Source organism: Cygnus olor, chromosome 13 (genome assembly GCF_009769625.2).
Source record: "Cygnus olor isolate bCygOlo1 chromosome 13, bCygOlo1.pri.v2, whole genome shotgun sequence".
In the NCBI taxonomy this organism is placed as follows: Eukaryota; Metazoa; Chordata; class Aves; order Anseriformes; family Anatidae; genus Cygnus; species Cygnus olor.
The window spans coordinates 4,579,135-4,592,533 of record NC_049181.1 but is presented as its reverse complement, the minus strand read 5'-3'; the positions used below and the strand labels follow the sequence as shown (position 1 = coordinate 4,592,533).

General features: G+C 38.4%; 1 long non-coding RNA gene across 1 annotated transcript; it reads left to right on the top strand.

Moving 5' to 3' along the window:
* The first annotated feature begins 10,297 nt into the window (after window positions 1–10,297).
* On the top strand, window positions 10,298–13,108 carry LOC121077387. The gene is made up of 2 exons (XR_005824012.1): window positions 10,298–10,469; window positions 11,315–13,108. It is a non-coding gene; the product is annotated as an uncharacterized LOC121077387 (long non-coding RNA).
* The last annotated feature ends 291 nt before the right edge of the window (window positions 13,109–13,399 follow it).

Sequence of the window (13,399 nt, the reverse complement as noted above, 5' to 3'; positions counted from 1 at the left end):
GATAACCATGGGAGCTCTCTGCAGGTGTTCAGCAGTTAGGAAAAAGTTGGGAAAGATTAGGACCTAAACAAAGAGTGTTTAGCTGATTAGGCTACAGTAGAATATTTTAGACAGCAGACACGACAGGGTGCTACTACAAAGACCGTTACAGTATCAAGCTAAGTGACATTAAAAGGAACAAGATGATTTAAATAGGGATTTTTTTTCAGCTCTCCCTCAAGGCATTTTATAATGTGTTACTATGTGGTACCATAGAGTACCAAGTAAATCTACATAGCAGAATTTCTAGCAAGTTTCTATGTTAAAGAAAAAAAAAAGAATAAAAAAAGAATATATATGGTTCTGAATGTAGCCAGTAACAACCCTGAATTATATATATATGTATATGTTTTGACAGAAGACATGCTGATTATAAACTGGTAGTCTTGAAGTTTTTATACTTTCTTTATTGGTGCTTGAATATATCCCTCTTAAGAATTTCTCAGTAGTATTCCTGTGAGGTAAGAAGACCAAATAAATGCTAAAGGCTTTTCAGTGCATTTTAGGTAGCCTGCATTCCTTTTCTCTTTGTTCATACTAGCAAGTTTGTTCGGGAAACGAACCAAAAAAGCATTAGAAGGTTAATTTGAATAAACATGGAGCTGTCACAGTTTAGGAGCCATAGCTATGGAAATCCATTCTGTTGGATTACTGAAGGCCCTACCAAAAGAATTTAGCTTGGGACTTGATATCTTTTTGAACCTTTGAATCGTGTCTGTTTAATTTTCATGAGTATTCTGCTTCTGCACTTCTAATGCAGTTCAAAATCAGGTAATTTTCTTTATGAAGAGAGCATTAGACAAACACCTGGACCAGATGTAACCCAGTGAACAACCACTTCCTGCGCATCTGTTGAAATTTTGAATGAAGGCACATGGAGTAATAGTCTTAAATGTCACTTTGTACTTGTACTGGGTAGAGCTCGGTGTCTGGCAGTGACAGGCTTTTGCAAAAGGGAGCATCATCTGCTTTTGGTGCTTCCCAGAACTTTCAAGTTCATATGGCTGCAGCAGTCACTCCCCATTGTCTTGTTTCCCATGTCCCAGCTCTAATGTCAGAAATGGAAATGCGTTTTGCTTCTTTTACTTCTTTTGTTGAAATTTTGGGTCTTCTACATGTCAGGGCATATGTGGTCCTCTTCAAATGTTTGTGACTGTCTGTTTCTTGTATGGTAGCATGAAAAGGATTAAAGAGTACTCTCTGCACCACCTTCAGAATTACACTGAAGATCTTGGGAACTGTTATAAGACTTACTAAATGTGGAACCACTAACTTTGTAGTAACACTTTGTAGTAAGTGGTATTTTTATTGGCGATCCTGCCAACTACCCGTATTTTCTTACAAAGTCAAATCTCTCATTAACAAATCTTGTGCCTTGTTATCTGTTAGATAACAAGGTCTCTCATCTCTCTCTGATGTCAACATCATGCATGCATACTGTGGCATACTGTGTATGTAGCTTTGTTGTGTAGTTGTCTTTTTTGGGGGGGTGGGGGTGGGGAGTTCTACCCTGAGTTTTGTGCTGCAAGACTTGCTGAAACTGTTTTTTTCGGTACTGGCTGATTACTTAAGTATGCATTATGAAAATATTTCTGGGAATGCAGATTGGACATCGCTTACTGTGATTTCTTTAAATTGGTTTAGTTTCTTAGAGGGCTTATTGAAAATCTGGCTAGATGACTTCATCACTTCTGGACTGAAGAGCTTGTGAAATTTTTCCCCTTTGACTTTAAAAGCATCTCTTCTGTGATTAGGTCCACAGTACAATTCCGATCCTTCGTGAGTTGGATACAGAAGACTGTGGCTGAAGTGATAAATAAACTATTTTATGTATTGCATGTCAGAAGGTAAAAGAAGGTCAAACTTTGGCAGACTAATTCCTGGTAGATCAAACAGCTATGCCATGGAATTCAATAACTCATTTGTTCTTGTAACATTTTTATTTTTAATGAGAGTAGAATGTTTCTCTGGGCTGTTGTCCGCTTACTAGTGGTTTGATATGAACCAGAGGCAAGTGATACAAACATTTCTCCCACTCAGGATACAATTATTGTACCCAACTATGCTTTTAAGATAATGAAGTGATGGTGTAAACGTACTTAGATTTTGCTAGGCTTATGTATTAAATGCTTTCAGTTGAAAGAAAGCTGTATACATTTGTGAAGAAAAAGGAAAATTAACATTAAATGCATGGTGTTACCAAAAGTCTGCATACAGAGTAGAGAATGGCTAATTGAACTAGTCAGGAACTGAAAACAACAACAACAACAAAAACAAAACTAAAAAAACAAATCAGAATATCACAAATGATATCAAATCAGGAAGCCCTAGTTTTATTATTTTATAAATAACAGTTGCACACTGAATAAAATCAATACCTGCCAATGTCTGCATGAAAACAGTTCCCTGCTGAAATGCAGGAGAGACTCCTTACGAATATGCATGTGCATCTTACTTGTCGTAGTGCTCTGTTATGCAGTTTGATTTGATAACCATTGCGTGGGTAGTGTAGTGAATTCAAAGATAAGAGCTTGGTGCCATCAGCACCTAGTAGAACTCTGTCTGATATTTTGGTTAACTAAAGTGTCTCAAGCTTCTTTCTCCCACTTTGCCCTGAAGCACAGAATCTGCATCCTACAGTTTTTATGTCCCAAGGTATCAGTGTAATATTCCATGGCAACTGCAAACTGCAGTAATTAGCAAAAGGTATTATCATTTCTCTTCAGTGGTGGCTGTAAAATACTTCTATTATACCAGTGAAAATTTCAGAAAAGTTAAAATTTTGTCTTTTGTATCTAAATTTTCTACCTCAACAATGTCTTAATAAGACACTTAGAATAATAATGAGCATGACATATTATTGATGTGAACTGTTTCTACTTGGTATCTATTAAAGGTAACAACTGGTCTTGTATAGACAAATTAATTAGTTAATGCAATAAGTAAATGGACAGCAGCAGTTGAAACTTTTCTTAGAATCTGCCTTAATATCATAGTAGGATTTTTTCTATCATGGTGTTTAATTTGCTGCTGAAAATGTATGTAGCTTTCTCTTGCGCTAGATGCATGTGAATATGCATGTCTTAATGGGCTTCCTCCCGGAGCTTGGAGGAGGAGTTGGTTAGCTGTCGCCACGCTTGGGTGGGAATGTGAAAACTTGTTCTCTTCGAGTTACTGCATTGCCTTTGTTGCTCTAGTAAATCACCTAATCGGTTCACCACGTTTCCTAAACTGCAGAAGACATCTAGCAATTTTTCTAGTAAAAATTCAAGTAATGTGTTTACAACTGTTTATGCAGGCAGGCTGTGTATGATTCATTTTCTGTATTTTACCTGTCAGAAATATGACATGTTGGATAACAGTAGTAATATTTGTAAATTGCATGGAGATCTATATCTGGAAATTTTTGGCTATTAAAAAAAGGAGCAATTCTATCAAAATTCATGAACTTAAATGGTTATATATATGGGTCCAGTAAACGCGTGCATTAACTACCTTGCTCTTCTGACTTTACTTTTCATAATCTGTAAGTTACACTGTTGGGAAAATATCTAGGTTATGTTTTGGTTTCTTAAGTGTTCTGCCCTTTCACTGAAAGTCAAGAGTGGTTGCCAGAGGAGGATGGGTGTCATTTTTGAAGCATGTAGCTCCTTGTAATGGAGGTAACAGCACGCAGTGTCGGAGTCCAGCACTCTGTAAGTAGGCTGCCACAGCACCACATCTGTCAGTGCTCGACAGACTGTCAGAAAGCATGGCTGAGGTGCTGCACTGACACCGCCGCGGCGCTGCCAGCCTTTCCCAGGAGCGGTTCAGCTGGTGCGCTTACCTGCTTTGAGGTGGCTTGGCTGAGCATTGGCAGCAGGCAAATTTGTGAGGCCAAAGCTGGATCTGTTTTCAAGAGATTTTTTTTTCCTCACTTGAAGAGCTCTTTCATGATTTCTCGTGCAGGAGGTGCCCAAGGCAGTGGCGTTCTCCATTTCTGAATTTCAGAGGAGGAGACGGAGTCGACCCTTCAGCACGACGGGAAGTGATCCTGAGCAGGCTTCTGTCTGCTGGAACTGGTCCAGCCCCAGCAGTCGTGCTCTCTGTATTGCCAGGAGATGAGCATAGTGCATGTACCGTGATGCTGTGAGGAAACTGCAGAGTTCTCTGGGCGTGGCAATAGAGAACTAAATCCAATTGCACGTGTATATTGCTGTTGCCAAAGCATAAGGAGGAGCAGAGATCCATCGGATCACTCTCAGGGCAGATACAGGAGTGCTTGAATGCTGTCTTTGGGCACTTACCCCTTGTGTCAATCTGCCGTTACTGTGCTCCATTCAGCGACAAGATGCGTTAAAGCACAATGTTCTCTCAAGTTCAGAATTCTTTCATTATTTTTAAGTGAAACTTTTGTGATTTTTGACTTGTGTATTTTAGCCACCTTATTCTTCATGTCCTCAAGCAGAAAAGCACTTCTCTTATTATCTCCTCTTTTGTATGTTGGATGCAGTTCATGCTTTAGAAATCCTGTGCTTCCATTTTTACTGATACTCCTCTCTAACTTCTACTGACTAGACACTGGATCTGATCCTTTGTAGTTCTTTTATAAGGCATTGAGAGGATCCTACTTTAAATGTATCGAATGTATAATAACAAAATGGAATCACACATGATATGTTTCTTTTTCTGGACATTTTCTGATTCTTCTGTTAAGTAAGGCCCTCTTCTGAATAGAGGTGGGTTCATGAGCAGTGTGTTCCTTTAGCTTTGAAGTAGGCAAAAATATCGAAGTCTATCATCTTCACATAACATAGATTTGTTTTATGTAAAGATTTTACCTGGAGAACAGCATCCCTTAGCTGGATAGGAAAACCCACCAGTTAGACTGTGTGAATCAGCATCAAAAATGAAAGTCAAAAAAAAAAAAAAAGCCCTATTGCATTTCTGATTATTTAAATCAAGAGAGAAAACACTTAGCTTTGCAGACTGATTTCCAGTACTCTTGAAGGAGGACTGAAGTGTTTGATGCTACAGCTTTGATGAGCTAGGTTTTTTTTTGACATTGTTGCTCACTAAACCTCATTTTGTACAGACAGTGTAACCTTTTGGCCAATTCTGCACTTAAGACAATTAACAATAACCCCAGTCATCAGGAGCACGACTGGGGTACTTTAGGAAAGCTGCAGACAGAAAGGCTGTATTAGTGGTACACTAATACAGTGTGATGGATGTCCACTTGAAAAATGTCATGTTCATGCTGAAGAGCAGTGTATAAATTTTCCAGAGGGGTTTCTTGGCTGTACTCTCCCTTGCTTCTGTATACAGCGATGTACAGAATATTCTGTATTTGAACATTGTTATGCATGTGGTGTAGCACACAATGCCATGTCTACTTGGAGTGATCAGGAGGACATTGAAACAACAGCTTAAAATTAGTGAAGAAATAATCTCCTTTTATTTATTTTGATTTTGCCACCTGTTGGTTTACTTGTCGTTAGGTTCTTACCTGGGCAGAGTTTGTGTGTAGTCATTGCACTTGTTCTCTGTTCTACCAGTATACTAAAAGTCTGTCTTATGTTCTTCAGTTCCCTTTTTAAGGCAGAAGGAGTCTAATGTATCAGTCAAGTTTGACAGTAAATTCAAGTATTTAATAGAGAGTATTTTAGAAAGTTCTGTTAAGGGCGTGCTGTGGTGCTCGTTCATGGAAGTAACAAGACCCCTGCATCCTTTTTGGATTGCTTATGTAAAAGTAACTGGGATTATTAATGAGTTATTTGTACATCTCTGAAAAGAAATTCTGGTCCCAGTTTACCAGATCTGAGACAACAGAGAGCAGATGGTTGTGCTCTGTTTTGTTAGTATATGAGCTAGAGTTAGGCAGATCGGTTCTGGGGAAGTTAGGGAATGTAGCAAAGGTCTGGGCCATGGAACAAATAAGGTTAATGTTAATGGAAGGAGATAAGCATTTGGTAAAAATCAGATAGTACAAGCTGGGTAACAGGTAGGAAGACCATCTGCTTTTGTAGGTTGGCTGAGCTGAGGTCCTAGATAACGTTAGGACTAACCAAGGTGCAGGCTAAAGAGAGAAACTGCAGCCACGACCCACCTGTGTGGCTGCAATTCTGGGACAGAGCGTGTGTAAGCAGCCATGAAGGCCAGGAAGCACGACATCTGGGATCTCGTGTGCTGAGCGCACTTTCACAGAGTTTAAAATGTAGTCATTGCCCAAAAAGCATGCTACATCTGTGCTTTGTCTATCAGTGAGAGAGCTGCAGCCCTAGAAAAAGAGTGCTGCCAGAGCCAAGGGACCAAGTTAGTGGACCAAGAGACTGAGAGCCAGCATCTCAAAAAGTTCTTTTTTTTTAAATATAGCACAGCATAGTAGCTTTTGTATTGTGGCCGGGATTTACTGATGACTAATGTCTTGACTTCCAATATAAATGAGACTGACAAGAAATAGAGCTTTGATCTAGCTTTGAGTATGAATCAGTTGAAAGATCTAGCTTTGAGTATGAATCAGTTGAAACATGGGTATGTATGCAAAATTTTAATAAAATCAGCTTGGATAGTTTCTCTTTTCATTTTCCAGTTGAGGTATTTTCATGGTAAGGTTTTTCCTTTATGCATGGCCTAACTTTCTTGGTCACTTGCTTACCCCTTTTTCAGTTCCAAGTTTATATTAATTGGATGAATCGAGCTTTTAGTCAAGAGAGAAAGGACCCAGGTACTTGAGGTTATTCCCCTCATTTTTCCATGCTCCTCTCAAAAAAAGACTATTTCTTAAATGGAACAAAAAGCATTTTTACCTCTGTAGTGGTAAAAAGAAAATTCCTTTTTGTTTCAGCAGGATAAGAGACCTTTATCATATCTTTTAAAATGGTTTAAAGTGGAGAATTTTTTGTCATCTGTCAGCTTGAAAGGTCATGGTTTAGGCAGTCATTCCTAAGCCCCTTGGATAATGTTTACAGTGCTCTCAAATGACTTAAAATGGACTAAATTGTTTTCAGCCGACAGTAGTAAAGGTCATGAAGGAAATCTGTTTAGTCAGCCTTGCTTGCTTCCTAAGTACACATAGTAAAAATGTGCCATAAACTGCAGCAAGAAAGAAGTTTTAACTTTTAAAGACACTGGAGGCTAAGGGAATGGAATGTACCTCTTGTGGCTATAAATTGCTTGGCAGAGAATTCGCCAAGCAGGGGTTGTTACGGCAAACTTTTGTCCAATAGCTACCTCTTCCTTCTGCTGCCCCCCTTTCACATTGCGGCTCATTACTTGGAGAATTTTTAGACTTAGGGCCATGTTCTGCTTTCGGTGTGGGTGTTCATAATTCCTTGAGACTCTAATGAGAGGCAGTCGTGCCCTTGGGGTGGGGGTGAGCAAAACTAAGCATTTCTCAGTCTTGAGTTTCATGAGACTCCTTTTCAGTGCTCACTTGCAACCAGAGTCTCGTGCTGCTTGTCTCCTCCTGATCCCTTGCCATGAATGTTGTGCTGATTGCAGTGACAGCTCTTGCTGAGTAACGTATTGCCTAGTATAATGATGAGATAGTCTTACATTAAAGAAAAACAAAATAAATTACTGTCTCCTGTTGCATGTTCTTAATCAGTTTGGCATGATACCATAGTAGCAAAGAGGAAGTTCAGAAATTCCAGCTAGAAACGGACATTACTGAGCTGATTCCAGGCAGCTTCTGCTGCATTTGCCAAGTCTCTGAAAATGGGACTCTTAAATGATGTTTATAACCTGTTTATTAGTCAGTGCCTCGTGGTGTCCTTTTATGTTATCTATGGCATCTTACACCAACACAATTGAAACTTGTCCTCGGCAGATACACTTGAATAAGCAAAATGTGCATTTAACTGCTCAAATGGGTTCTCATCATAATCTGGTTTTGATTTGGGCAATTGCAGGGACAGATTCTTAAAGACTGAAGTCCATTCAGTGTAGGACCAGTAAAAGAAAGGCGAAGTGGCAGGTTGCCACATTCATGAGTCGTCTGCTCCTGAGACTGGTTAAGAGCTGCTAGATTGGCGATGCCAGGGGTTGTCTGAACACTGCAGAACCTTTGTTAGCCACATTCCCTCCGCCCCCCCTTTTTTTCCCCTCTCCAGCCGACTGTTGGTATTACACAAAGGGAATGAAGTTATATGGAATTGCAGCATTTTTCTCATGCTTTCCAAGGACTGCAATATGGTTCAAAAGCATCAAAAATAACTTACCTGTTATTCACAGCTGAAGAGAAAATCAAAGCATTTATGGGTTATTTTTTTGGCTGTTCTTTGTAATTTATTTTTTCATTTTTAATAAGTATGGTTAACTCAAAGAAGGCAAACATTTTTTTCTTTACCTTTTCTGAGGTTATTCCAGAAATGCTGATATACCATTTTGGAAGAAAATCCAAATAAATGAGGTGTGATAACACAACTTCTTAGTTCTAGTATTCTCAATGTTAGCTTACACTCAAGATCAACACTGAATTTCAGTCCTTTGAGATTACTCAGAAATACAGGTTTCCATGGAGAAAATACCAGGTGACATAATAAGGCTACTCACCAAGGGGTTCTGTACACTTACTAATTTGTTATACTTTAGACTTTTTAATCTGAAGATTTTAAATCTGGCTTTAATGAAGCTTGTTATCTATATGCAAAACTCCTAATTTCTCCAGGATATATGTTGCAGGTGTTGGGACTCTGCAGTGCTCTGGTAATATTCCTAGTTTGCACATTGAAAGTTAGTTAAATAACTAGAACCAAAATTTTGATTAAACTAAATACAATTAACCCTTTTCCATATAGCTTTGTTTTGTCTTGATTTGCAAAGGAAAACTGAAAATAGTGGACCACCTTGTCCAATATATTCAGTGTTTGTTTAATTTATATTGCATATTGTAGGACTTTTTATAAAAAGGACTTTATATAAAGTACAATAGTCTTTAAATTAGTATAAGCCATATTATAGCTTAGGGGAAATAGCTGGTTGTACGTGAAAAAATTAACTAGGCTGGACCTACATTTAAAATCCATGAATTGTAGGAAAAAAAAAAAAAAGAAAAATCAAAGTATTATTTCAAGTACAGTAGCATGCAAGTAGCAGTTTGGCTTTCTTGTGAAGCTGGAACTATTCTGACCAAGGTCTGAGAAGGTATCTAATTCCTGGTTTTAATACTAACTTAGGGAATTTTGGTGGTCCTAATCTTGACATTCCCCATGGGCATCTTTCCAAGTTTTGGGCTACATATTCCCACATCACTTCTAGCTAAAATTTCAATTAAAGGACATCTGATACCTTTTTTTTGGTTCATTCCCTCTGCATCACATATACCTTGCAAACTGAGTTTTATTGTTGCACAGTGCCAAGTCACATAAAGAAATACAGATTTAAGTATTAGAGCAGGAAAGATATCTTGCATGGATTGAAAGAAAGAATAATCTGGCTATTCACTGATGAAAATAATAGTTTTGTCATTGTCTGAATCACCTGTAATCTGGATGACCAGTATGTGCTAATTTGTGTACAGGAAAAATCGAATGCCTCGCTGCAATCAACATTAACTTTCCTTTTGAAAAGGGTAAGGTCTTTATCCAGAAATGGATCCAGACTTGTTGCAGGCAACTTTGCTGGACACCTGGAGACAGCCAATGAACACTCAGAGGAATCCCTACCTCCTTTCTGTGCTCTGCAGTTACAAAGCGTGCCAGGGGCTGACTGAAAGAAACCCAAGGAACACTATGCAAAGGCAAGGGTCTGCCCAGGACATTCCACAGAAACCCCAGACATTGGGTCTGCAGCATCTTTGTGCGTGCAGAAGTGGGGCCATCCTGCCATATCCAAGATAAAGCAATTTTTACTTTTTTCCACCATGAGACCTGATAGATGCATCTATTATTTTGGGTGATAAGTGGTCACTGACATGTAAAAAAGCAAGTTATTTCTAAGAATGTTAGAAAACACTTTGTTTTCTTCTTCAGTGCAAAGCAGTCTTCCTTTGAATATTAATGCATGCCTCAGCAAGAAAGTTGTGATTCCCTATACTTAAATCTTTGAGTGGTTGCTCAGGGTTCTGAAGAACTGAGGTCTTTCAATTAATGGTTTTTTTTTTTTTTTTTTTTTTTTTTTTTTTTTTAATGTGGGCCCTTCAGCACAGCAGCTGTGGCCCTTAGGAGGGCACTGACTTTCAACATGTGCGTCTTGTCTGCTGTCAGCACCTGGGATGCATGTTTTGCAATATAAATGAAGTGCCCTAATAGAGTAATTTGGTGGGTGTTACGTGAGGTTGTCTGCAAGATAAAACTGAAGTGTCTTGCACTGTTTGTTCTCAGCTAGAACATACAGTTGGTTTCTTTGGGTTTTCTTTAGGCAAGGACGATCATCACCTGAGGTAATCCTGGATTCTTACTGGTAACTTAGCTAGCCTGCATTTTTTCACCACCTCTTAAGTGACCCAGGTAACCTAAGTTGTCATAAGGTTTTTACTAAGAGTGTATATATAGTGTAATTTGAGGAAGCTAAGTGAAAGGATTGTCTTCCTTTCTCAGATGGCATCAAAAATTGTGCTGTGCTCTTTGAAGTGATGAATAGTAAGCAGCCAAGAGTGTAGTTGCTTAATGATCTCTTCTCCCACAAAGAAATGATATCAGAGTAGAAGAGCTAGAGTCTGTGCTTAAAATGTGCAAAATCCTTGCACAATATATAGCTACAGAAGGCGTTGTTCTATAAAACTGAGAAGTCTTGCTTTGGATGCTTGTCAGCTATATGTAAAAAGCAGTGGTGAAATGGAGAACTCTTATTTACATTTCTGTAAATAGTAAATTAAGACTAGAAAGAAAGGAGCCTAAAGGTTAAGTAGGCCATAATAACTGCGAAGTCCCAAGACATGTATTTTGTTATTACTATTTAATACTGTTGAAATTACTGTTAATAGGTAAAATTCCTCCTACTTGCTGTAATCTGGAAAAGTAGTAAAAATAAATAAAAATGCTTTTAATTAAAGACAAGTTTAGGCAAAAACATATGTCATGAATAATAACCACTCTTTTGGGGGGAGGGGGGGATAAAGTTTGTCAGGATTATCTTTGCTCATAGTAATACAACAGAAAAATAATCTTTGTTTAATACCTGTTCTCTGCTTTTATTCTTGATATTTCTTATTACTGATGCTACGCTGAAAGATTTAATCATCATTGTGTATCAACACGCAGTCTTTATAGTTGCTTTGAATCTCATTGTAGCTTTGCGTGGTAGCTTTCAAAAGAAATAATTTGTAGCTATCACATTCATGAGTGTTAAACAGGTGTGTGTGCGTACCAGAGTAAAAAGTTTTGAAGAAAACCTACTTTTGAACCAACCCTTTTCAGTGGTTATTATGAAAAGTGGCAAATCTATAGTAGACTTGGAATTCTAACATTCACGAGTGAGAAAGTGAATGATCAAATCCTGCCTGAAAGAGCTTGTCTGCTGCAGGTCACAGCCATTTCCTGTTTAAAACCAAACCATTCCCCAGCAAAACAAAAACACACCAGAACCAAGCAACAAAAACCAAAGCATGACAGGAGGAAGCCTCAGGAGCTGAAAGATGCAAAGTCCATTGCAAAAGGTCTATTCCTCTCTTAATGCCAGGTGATACTCTTAACTTCGTGTAACTGTGGGGAATGCCTCTCTTACTTCTGCGGGTTATAGCTCATACTTAAGCTCAGCCTTAGACCTTCTAAATTCTGTATTTGGAAAAGTACATTTAATATATATGAGGTTATTTTGCTGCTCTTTACAGATCTAATTTGAAGTCCTATGGTGTCGTACCTAAGAAAAAAATGAGAATATATGTGTGCTTTGGCATGTTTAGGGATTTGAAGGTAAAAGTGTCTTTTCTCTGTGAAATGTAGATGTAGAAATTTTAGTTGAAATACTGCTTATTACTGTACAAAATTTCTAAGTTAATGAAAGAAAAAACCTTCTGCACTTAAATAATCACCAAAAGCAAGAAATGTAGAGAATCCAGTCGATGTTTTTTTTTCCTGTATCACTGTTCCATGGCACAGGACTGATGTTTCTGTGTTTTGATTTGTTTTTGTTTTGGTTCTTGTTTTTTCTTCTTTGATTGGAATGACTCAATATGACTTGAGCCATTTGTCGTCAATAAATAAGGCTACACTGAGTAAAGCACTTCTCCCTTCCACCACTCCTTGTCAACTTCCCGATTCCTAAACAGTTCCTTATAGCCAGGAAGAAGGTAAGTTAAAAGGGTAGTAGGACCTTACTCTTCTTTGCCGTTTTCATCCCTAGGTATTAGTTTCAGTCTGATATGTATCACTTTGCTGTATGTTATATATGTCAGACAACAAAAACTTTGAGTTGTCTAAGCCTATGTAGAAAGGTAGTTTCCCAGTCTGTATTGGCCATAGTTTTCTGATACTAATTCTTAACCAATTTGAGTGTTCTGACACAGCAAAATCCATGTACATGTGTTGTTGAAGGCTAGTTGTGCTCCTGGCAGTGGCTAATAGGTCACACAAAGCTGGTTGCTAGTGATCAGAGCTCTGGAGTGTAGCTTCATCTGGTAGGTTTTATGCCCCAACCAACCAAAAAAAAAAGTTCAATGTGAAATTGTCTGCTCTAGTCACAAGTCACACAATCTAAATTTATTACAGATGAGTGTATGGAAATGTGTAGCCCAAGCACTGTCTAGGAATTCTCTTCAGCTTCTCTTTTCAGACCAAACAACTCTTGGTTCTAATTTTATTAGTTAAGGGGAATACTTTGATCTTCATGGAAGGCGCTACAGTTGAAGTTTCTAGCTGTTATTTTTCATAGGTTAAGAAAACCTGTGTGAGAGTACATGTACATGCGTATGGAGGGTACATGTACATGCGTATGGAGAGCCTTCACTGCGTGTGGGCAGCTGTGTTTTGCCGTGCCCAGGAGGTGGGAAGCTGGCGATACAGCCATGGCCACCAACTGCAGCTCCCGAGGCGAAGGGCTGAACCGTGCTGTTTTACCTTGGCTTTTGCTAGTTTATGAAAACTATAATGCGTGCTACTTTTGCTGTTTTCTATTACTGTCATTAAATGTACTTCTGTTGGTCAATTACCTTTATATCTGCATCTGTGTGGACCTTTTTTTCTTAGTACTGTAAGCTTTTTTAATGCCATCTGACCCCCTCCCCCCAAGTATTTTAATGAAGAAACCCCCAAGTATTTTAATGAAGAAACCCCCAAGTATTTTAATGAAGAAAGAAAAATTAATACATTATTAATTGATGGCCTAATTGATCAGCATGGAACATGGGCTGTAGAGATGCAAAGCAGCCTTGTTGCACTGGCCTTACATAATTCAGGTGTAATTCAACACGGAAACTATTAAATGCTGAGCTAAAAAGCAA